The following is a 10966-nucleotide window of genomic DNA, read 5'->3' as shown; positions in this document are numbered from 1 at the left end:
AGTTTAGTTTTGATATATTGTAAATACATTTTATAATTACATCTAATGAGATGTTAGTGTTAGGAATGTAATTTTTATACTCAAGAGGAACAAGAATTATGACAACATTTACAAAAAAGCTACTTTCTTGTTTCTAAATTACAACTTTATGCAAGATCAAATATATGAAGAGATTGAGGATAAATAAAAATAGCACATTTCACACAAATTATCACAAATATACAATAAATGCTAACACGTAAAAGATGTTTAATAAGGAGTTAAAGTGTTATAATACAAATTAAACATTAATGAACTTTTTAAATTATTGAAAGATATATAAAGGATAGTGCAAATACACTCAAAGTATCCTTAAGATATGTAACTATAATTATCTTAATATTCTAGAACCATTAGGAAGGTATATGTAACTTTCTTTTTTAAAACTAATCGTTTATAATCGTCATTTTTCGTGTCAAGTGCAAGGAGAATCGATTCTCAGTTTTCCCATTTAGAGGGAATATATTCCCAATAGGTAGGGCTGGCAATATGGGCCAGCCCGCCCCGGCCCGTTTTGACAAAATGGGTTGAATTGAGTAACCCGGCCCGTTTTATGAGTGGGCTGGCGGGCTACGGGTCAGCCCGTCTAAAATAAAAAAATAAAAAAATTAAATAAAAAAATTAAATTCTGCATAAAATCACATAAAAAAATCTGCATAAAAACATACAAAAATCTGCATAAAATCCTAATGTGCTTATAAAACCAAGAAGATCAGTGTTTAATAATCTGCATATAAATATGCATCTTTCAATCCAAAAATAATAATAAAAAAATAAAATCATATCAGGATAAAATAGAGTAACAAAGTGTTGTATGAGCAGTCCACAACAATTCAAAAAAGCCACTTACATGCAGAGAAATATAAGATACGGAGCTACATAACAATTGGGTAACCTAAAAAAAAAAAGGACTTGGCGGGCTGACCCATATGGGCTGGCGGGTTTGGCGGGGCGGGTTTGGCGGGCTGGTGGGTTGAAAAACTCAACCCAGCCCGCCCCATTTGACAGGCGGGGCGGGCCAGCCCGGCGGGCTCAGCCCATTTTGCCGGCCCTACCAATAGGTGGGAATCGATCCAACCTTACTAAAGATTAGGAATTTCGACCAAACACATTTCATTTCATTCCAAATGGGTTTCTAACACTTAGAAACATAAAGATGGAGCTTGAAAAGATAATTATAAGATTAAAATATGTTAAAAAAAGTTTACTATTTTTGGGAGATTTTTCCAAAGCTTTTCATGCAATGTGTAATATGTAACTTTGAAAATAATTTGAACTTATGCAATACAATCCACCATATACCACTACAATTATATTTATGTCTTAAACGTGTATTTTAATATGGAATTGAACTTAGTTTGTTGTATTGAACCTTGGATAGAATGAACTATGTCTCAATAATGATGGCAATATCAATCAAGAGCCCCCTCGGACACAATTGAATGCTTGAAAGATCGCTTACATATTTATGGTGTTATAATTTATGTCTAAACTTCCATAGGTTGAATAAGAAGTGGTTTAGAAGAAGAGGGGGAAAAAGGAAAGATGAAAGGGTGTGTGTAGGTTATAAACTAAGAAGCTCCACATTGGACAACTAGTAAGAGGTGAAAAGGTTTATAAGCTCTCACCTCACACTCCTAGATTACTCCTCGGGACACTCCACATTTTATGGATGAGAGATGAGTTAGGTGGACATTGGTACACCACACACGCGTGCCACCATCCGGCTGATCGGCCGGCTTAATCGGTTGGTCGAGAGAAATAAAAATAATATTTCATTAAATTATTTTATTATTTTTTGTCCAATCATTGCATCCCTCCAATTCAAACTAAAACGTTATTCCCCGTCAAATTCTGAACTGAACCAGTTCTTTTCTTTCGACTTCGTTTTGAACCGAACCGGTGGGTTCAGTTAAATTTAAACTGAACCGGTCACCGATTGTGATGGTTTGTCGCTGTCAGACACGGCAGTTCGCCGGAGGCGGTTCATCATGCCTTATCGGAGTCTATATATAGGTGTTCCCACCTTCACAAAATTATCCAGTTTTTTACATTGTTACTTTGCCGGAATTTTACTTCGTCCGTGCATACATGCATCCATACCATACATGGTGTGATTCCTCAGGGATCTAATTGTGTTCGTTCAAGCTCTTGATTGATTTTTGCCTTCATTCTTGAGATGCAAATTTGTTCTATCATGGGAGACAAGTGTTCATCAACTTTAAACCGAACTGGTCACCGGTTGTGATGGTTCGTCCCCTTCAGATGCGACCATTCGCCGGCAGTAGTTCATCGTACCTTATCGGAGTCTATATATAGACATTTCCACCTTCACAAAATTATCCAATTTTTTGCATTGTTACTTTGCCAGATTTTTACTTCGTCTGTGCATGCATCCATACTGTTAGGGGTGGCAATTCGTGTTCATGGGTCGGGTTCGGGTCGACCTGTGTCTGACACGAATACGAATAGACTCAACCCGAACACGACACGATTAACAAATCGTGTTATAAAACTCAACCCGTACACGACCCATGTATAAACGGGTTGACACGATACAACCCGAATTTGAGGGCAATCTGTATTTACACGGCACGACACGACCCGACCCGACACGAGTAAACAGAAAGTGATATTAATTCAAATCATATTAAAACTGTTCAATCTAATTCATATCAAAATAACTTACTACATTGAACTTCATCAATCCAACATCAAAACATAATTAAATGCAACCTACAACAAATGTCTCATTCTTACAGCAACTTCTTCCACCAAAATACAAATTAAGATCACAAATTCAAGATCATTTAACTGATTAAAAATTTGAAATATAAAAGTCATTAAGCAACTGAGTAACTATTTTGAGCGCCATGATCAGCTATTGAATGTAGATTCATGTCCATGATATCTTCTGTCAATTCTTCCAAAGCTATTGCTGATTGCTCTATAAAAATAAAAATCAAATGAGTTAATTAAAATCCCTAAAATAAACAGTTAATGAATAAGTGATTGATAATGTATATTACCTTGCTCTCCATATAACCAATCTCTAGTGCAAATCAATGCTTCAACTATGTCAGGTTTGAGTGAACTTCGGTATTGATCAAGTACTCTTCCTCCAACACTAAAAGCACTTTCCGAAGCAACACTAGAAACAGGTATCCCAAAAATATCTCTTGCCATTGCAGCAACTTCTGGATACCTAAATTGATTAGCCTTCCAATATGATAACACATCCAAGCTAATATTTCTTCTGTCAATCCTTGGATCCTCTAAATATAATTCAAGCTGAGTCTTTTGTGGCACAATCACTTCATGAAAAGTATCAAATTCCTAACAATATTATAAAATAAATAAAATCAATAAATATACAAAAGAATATAAACAATTACAAGACAATTAATTATGTTAACTTACACTCAAAACATCTCTAGATGTAGTAGAAATTGAGGTTTCATCAATTGTCTCACTCCCACCATCTCCAGCCCTCATTGTTGAAGAAATAGATTAATAGTTTCTGATTCCATCAATTGCATACTCATTAAACAAGGAAACCAATTTGTCTTTCACCTTTGTTGATTCGTTCACCCCATCATCACCATACAACTTATTGTAGCACCATTCAACAAAACTCATCTTATATCTAGGATCCAAAATGACAGCTATGGCTAAAATCATACTAAATTCAGACCAATATTTGTCAAATTTAGTGAACATCTTTTCAGCCATATTCACAATATAAGCATCATCACTTTTCAATCCATTTTGTAATGTCAGATGTGCAGTAAAAACATAAGGAAAGTAAAGATTTGCAGTTGGATGCTTGGTTTTAGAGAAGACGCAAGTAATATCATAAAATACATGCAAGAACTCATTGATCTTTTCTATCTTGTCCCATTCATCTCTAGATGGACAATATTTGTAGTTGGAATCACTTAACTCAAGGTGCATGAAGGCACGTTTATAGAAGAGTGCACTATCAAGCATGAGAAAAGTAGAATTCCATCTTGTTCGAACATCTTGCCTGAAACCTCTTCTAGATGCAAGAGAACTTTGAGCAACACACTGCAAAAAATTTTGTTTCCTTGTTTGTGACCCCTTCACATACTTAACAATTTCCCTAACTTTCACAATAGATGCATCAACCTCTTTGAATCCTTCTTGAACTATCAAATTTAATATGTGAGCACAACATCTCACATGAAAAAACTCACCATTGCATAAAAGTCCACCTCCAATCAACAGTTGATCTCTCAAAAATTGAACACAAACATCATTTGCAGAAGCATTATCCAATGTAATTGAAAAAAATTCCCATCTAACCCCCAATCCTTCAAAAAGGTGTGAATTTTTTCAGCCAATAAGATTCCAGTATGTGGAGGTGGCATAAACCCAAAATTTAGAACTCTTTTATGCAGATGCCAACTCTTGTCAACAAAATGTGCAGTCAGACATATAAATCCATCAGTGTTTAAAGAAGTCCATAAATCAGATGTTAAACTAACTCTACTGGTATTCTCCTTTAACATATTCAAGCATCTATCTTTCTCCCTTTTATGCAACTTAACACAATTAGCCTTCACTGTGTTTCTAGTTATATTATTCAAATCCGCACGCAAATATAGAAGAAGAGCTCTAATGCCTTGCCATTCAGTAAATTGAAATCGCAAATCATGCATAATAATGGCAGCTATCAATAACTCCCTAAATTTCTCATGGTCAAATTTAGGCTCTAAACTTAAGGAGCTATTTTGAGTTGAAAGCATCATCTGCCCAACATCCCTAGTATCTCTTCTCACACATCCATCCAAATGTCGCTTTAAATTACCAGTGTCATATTTACTATCTGCCATGTATAATTGATCACAATACTTACATTTGGCTTGAATTTTACATCCATCCTTATTTATTGAAATGCGCTCGAAGTGTTGCCAAACCTTGGATACTAACTTTCTCGGTTTCTTTGTTGGCACCTTTGTGTCTGCTGACCCAGCTGTATTATCACCCTCAACATTTGCATCTTGAACATCAACCTCGTGATCCATCATATTCATTTCAATGTTGTTTTGTGATTCAAAGTCCATCTACATGTAAAAAAAGAGAAGTTAGAATATCTATTCTATAAATGAGAAAGCAAAATTCAGAATTTACATATATTATATATAGTACATATATTACAATAATTATATTTATATAAGAATAAAAAAATTTAAATTCAATCTCCACTTATATCAAACTACAACTTGCTCAATTCATGCTGAACGTGTCACATAAAAACTTGCAGCGAGAAATTATCACATAAAAACTTGAAGACCAAAAAAAACTATCAAACTTGAAAAACCATTTCAGATCAGCAAGAAATTATACAACAGAATTGATTCTTTCATAATAATAATAATAATAATAATAATAATAATAATAATAATAATAAATATAATTAGAAACATTACCTAATAATAATTGCCAAGAAGAACTTCCGACGGGACTTTAGATTTGAAAATATAAAAATTACTGGATACACTAAATGAAATTTTACATATCAAAATTACCATTTCAATTTGGATATAAACAGGGCATTTCCATGATCAACCAAACAACAACAACAACAACCACGAAATTCATAGAGAAAAAAAAATTAACCAGTTTTTCACACCAACCTTAACAAACATCATTCATGTGATAAGTTATAAGTAGCAGATCAATTCCAAATAACCAAAAAGTCAGAAAAATCACTTAACACAGAATCAAATACCCACAAAAAAAATGGAAGGGGAAGAAACAGAGACAACAAGAACAACATATCTAATCCGATAATCATATACCAGAATAATTCACCAGTCAATTAATTCTCAACCTTTCCTTGTCAAAAAGTTTCATGCCCATAAAAACATGAACTTTGATAAATTAAAAATAAAAATAAAAATAAACAAATAAAAAAAACATGTTTTTTTAACACGGATGGAAAAAAAACACTAGGTAAGAAAATTACCTTACAGCAAGGAAGACAAAGAGGACAAGATCGGCGAGCTTTTTCAGAAAAATTATAATATTTTAATGCAAAACTTGAAAGCAAAGAACCCCAAAAGCAGCTGAACTTTTCAAGAGAACAAACAAAGAGCCAAAGAGCTAAGTCGCAACTATTTTTACATACGAAAAAGAAGAAGAAGAAGAAGGGGTTTCGACACAAACCAGCAGAAGCTCAACAGGGTTGTTCCTTAGAAACCCGCGACTGGAAAAAGGTAATTGTAAAGTGTTCAACATTTCAAGCTCAATAGGTGGTTGAAAACGTGTATGCAAACTAGAAGAAGAAGGTGTGTAGAAGGGTATACCGATTTTGATTCAACATTTCAAACTCAAATTGCAATGCAAAGTGTTAAAAAAAATACTTTAAACGCTATAATAAACAAGAAGACTCAAATTCAAGCTCAAACGTTGTAATACCGATTTTGATTCGTTTGATTCCTTGTTAACGCTGCGCTGGAGCCAGTAGGCGAAAGCAAAGAGACGAGACGAGACGGGTCAGAGAGGCGAGAGCTGCGCTGTTAAATGGAAACCCTAAGGGCTAAGGCATTTTTTTTCCTTTTATACCACGAAATAATTAGTATATAACTTTAAATTGAACTAGATTTTTTACGGGTCAGAGTGGGTTCACGGGTTGACCCGTGACCCGACACGATTTTTTCGTGTCACTTTTTTCCAACCCTAACACGACCCATTTACTAAACGGGTTGAGCCATACACGAAATTTTCGTGTCGGGTTCGGGTCGGGTTCGCGGGTCGTGTCACAAATTGCCACCCCTACATACTGTACATAGTGTGATTCCTCAAGCATCCAATTGTGTTTGTTCGGGCTTTTGATTGATTGTTGCCATCATTCTTGAGACGCAAATTCGTTCTATCGTGGTAGACAAGTTTTCTTCAACCTTTAGCATCAATAGGAAGGGAACAAATTATCTTAAGGAGATAATTTATGTTGGGTCGAATGCTTCATCATTTTCTGCATACTTCTGCTTTTTATCAAGTTGGTTTGTTCTTTAATTTTATTGCACTTTGCTTATTCCATTAATTAATATATCTCATATATAGATTCGAATCTATACGTGATTTTCACTCACTGTCTTATAACAACATATGGTTGCTATGCTGAAATGACAGAATAATAACATGTATATAGGGATCATAAAAATCAAGTGTGTTTTTCTTATCCATGGCCCTACATATAGAGTTATAGACTATGATCGACCACTGAAAATGGTATCCCGTGTTTGGCCATTAAAATGCGCAAAAAAATTGCATTCAAAAATTTGAATATATGTTACCATTTTTTACCATTGAACGAAAATTGTTGCATCATTGCCAGCTATTGGTTGCATTTGCAAGTGACATCATTTAGTTGTTGCCTTTTCCTTGTGTAATAAGAAATGATTTGTTTGGACAATATGTTATTTAATATTGTTTCTCTTTTTCTTGGATGGTGTCAATGTTACAATGTAATACCCATAATTCCAGTAATTTTTTTTATGTGTATGTAACTGATGTAATTTTATCAATGTTCGTCTTCAATCTAAAATGAAGTAAGAAATTTTTTTTAGCTCTTAAAATTCCAGAGGAGTAAAATGCCTTAGCATATTTTATAAACAACTTTAGAGAATAAGGGCATGTTGGCCTTTACATTAAAAATATTTTAAATTAAATAATAGAAAGTGGGAAATTTGAATCCTTCTTCTTTCATTTCCCTACTATTACGGCCATACTTTCTAACCATTCTTCAGACACCTTTATTTCCCCCTTACCTACTCTCACTCATTCAACTCTTACCAATTTTTTCTTTCACCTTCAGAGTCTCTCTCGATTGCCATCTTCCATATTCAAGGAAAATTTTCTTCCAAGAAGACAACAAAATTATAATAAGCCATCTTAATTTGTCCACTCAGACAAATACTTGATCATCGTCTCTTACCCTTCCTCCTTGTTGTTCTTCAGTTGAATCTGATTAAGATGGTAGAACAGAATCGAGAGGTTGCATGTATCTTGCCTCAACTTATTTTTGAATGCATGTATGTATAAATGAAGCTATGAATCAAAGTATAGAAATTCCATTTTTTGTATGACATCATGATTTTTCATAGACTCATATGATGACTTTTAATATAGTAACATATGTGTGAAACAACATTGAACAAAAATATTGATTTATGCGTATTTTTGGGTTCCGCCTGAGGTTTACCGGAGTCACTCCTTTTGAGTTAATCGAATAACTCAGGAAGTTTACTCGAGTAAATCCCTAACAGGAGCCTGAATTTGGTGTTTCTTTAATTTTGTTGACCTGAATCGTTACCTTATTATATACAAAGGTTAATTGACGTTACAAAATATTGTTTCATATGTTTTACACTTGATAAAGTTATAGAATTGAGATGCATTAGGTTTGTGCTCTTTTACTTAAGCCAAATAGGGCTAAGAGTATGATAAGAGCCTAAGAAGCCTGGAACCCAAAGAGCTTAGGGTTAGGGTTTCTTGGTTCCCTTATAAATACTACCACTTAAGTCATCAGCCTTTTAGGTTAATTAACTAAAGAGGTAAGCTCAGATATGAAAATTGCCCGTACATTTCCCCTTCTCCCTTGAGACATAGTCTGGAAGATTTGCTACTGGCCAGCCTCAAGGAGTTTGTTCGTGTTGTGGTGCTGAGGAGAACAGTTCGTGAAGGAAAATCATACACGAGGAGATTCTAAACGAGATCTGCGTATCAAGAGGTAAATTAGAACCATGATGATCCATCGCGTCTTAAACCACAATGGTCTAAATGCTTTCACAGATCCAATTGCGCCTACAATTGGTATCAGAGCCAGATTATGTGTTTAGATATGAATCTAGTTTTAATTTACCATTATTCATGTAATTAGTTTTGCTTCACGAAATATGGCACCTAGGGTTCTATGTTATTCATGTAATTTACCATTATGTATTTAGAATGTGTATCTTTATATTTTTCCTCTATTAAAATTTGATGCTTTTATATTGTTTTGGCTTTAATCCGTGGTAGAGATTTCGTTGTATTCTCTTGGATTGTAACAAGGAGGCTAATCTCATATGATTAGGTTTCCTCCTTGAAATTTTATTTTATTTTTGTATATTTTTTATTTTATTACAAAATTGTAATGAAAGAGGATCAAGAAGATGCAAAAAGAAGGGCATTTGTCATTGTTCCGGATATGTTTGTGATCATCCGATGGCCGATCTGAGAAACCAACCATATGGGATAAAAAAAGACAAAAAATAGTGCAAGACAATGACTAATTTCGACCGACGTGACGTCGGACGTGCTGCCAAAAGTGTATGCGCGTGGGTGCCACTCTCTTGGAAAGAAGTCGCACGTTTAAGCGTGTGGATGGTCGAACCTGGGTGGTTTCGGTGGGCTTCGTCTCTTCAGGGCGGTCTTAACCCTAGAGTTTCGTGCTAAGATGAGTTCAGGTGAAGGCGTAGTGGACGTAACAGCTAGGGTTCCTGAAAGTTGAATTAAATTTTCTTGCCAAAGTTTGATATTTTGGACCTATGGTTATCATAAAGGGGCTTGAAATAGAACCTATGCACCAAAAAGAAGGAACGTATAGGCTGGAAAAGTTTCCTTTTGTTTATTTTGTAGTTTTATTTTTTTCTTTTTCTAGAGGACCATGGATTAAAGTCTAATTATAATTGTTTAATTTTTTATGAATGAATGAATTATATATTTTGATAACAAGCTCGATGTGATAACATGCCATATAGAATAAGTGGTGCCATAATATTGCATAACTTGTTAATTACATGAGTATAGTAGCTATTATGTCTGTAAAGCGACTAATATGATAGTTATGATAGGATTACTTTGATTTTGATATTATCCTAAAACCAATTAATTAATAATTATTATGTTTTTTAAGAAAATATAGATTAATAATTAAATTAATTAATTTTGGATAATTAAAATAAAGATAAATAATTTAGATATTTTCCTAAGAAAACTGTTTATTTTACCAGTAATTTACGGGTCTTCTAAAATAGACATATGTAAACACACGTTGCATACCACAATCATTGCATTGTGATTGTGTGAAGAACACATGCTACATACCACAATCCTTGCATTGTGATTGTGTGAAGAACACACTGCCTATCATGACCGAGGTTTAGGACCTTAATGATTTCAAAATTTTGATAAATTTTGCGATGCACATTTATTGACACGCTTGCTTACATAATTTTTGAAATCAAACAAAGGTTACTCTCAATTGAACAATTCTAGGAAATTGGAAAATTGCTTATGTTGAATGAGATAAGAGTTTAAATTAAGAAATTAATTTAATCTCAAAACGTAGTGTAAGACCATTAATAAAATAATGATGTGAATAAGCATGATTAGATTTTATTAGATTGGACCTAAACAATCATTGGAGGAATTTTAAATTAAGAAATTAATTTAACCTTCAGGTGCATTGTGGGCTCATTAATAAAATAATCATGTGAAGCCTCATCGAATAAGTATGATTGGATTTTATTAGAGCCTTAATAATTTTAAATTTTTAATAAAATATTGTATGGTTCATCACTCGGCAATACTAAGTTATTAAAGACAATTTTAAAATTAAAAATGAATTTTACATTCGACAAAGCTTATGCAAATTCTCAATAAAATATTGAATAGTTGAAGGTTTTAAAATTAAGTAATTAATTTTTAAACTTGCGAGCTTCATTGTGGTCCATTAATAAAATGGTCATGTGAAGCACCATTGGATATGCATGATCGAATTTTATTTGATTGGACCTTAATAAATTCAAAAATTTAGCAAAGTATTGTATGACCCATCGTTGATAATGCTTGGATACTAAGGATAATTTTTAAAATTAAACAATGGTTAATTACATTCAACTTTGGTAAAGTTGTT

Source organism: Gastrolobium bilobum, unplaced genomic scaffold, assembly GCF_033153095.1.
Source record: "Gastrolobium bilobum isolate Gb01-03AN ecotype WA unplaced genomic scaffold, APGP_CSIRO_Gbil_v1 utg1427, whole genome shotgun sequence".
Lineage (NCBI taxonomy): Eukaryota > Viridiplantae > Streptophyta > Magnoliopsida > Fabales > Fabaceae > Gastrolobium > Gastrolobium bilobum.
This window is presented reverse-complemented; position numbering follows the sequence as displayed.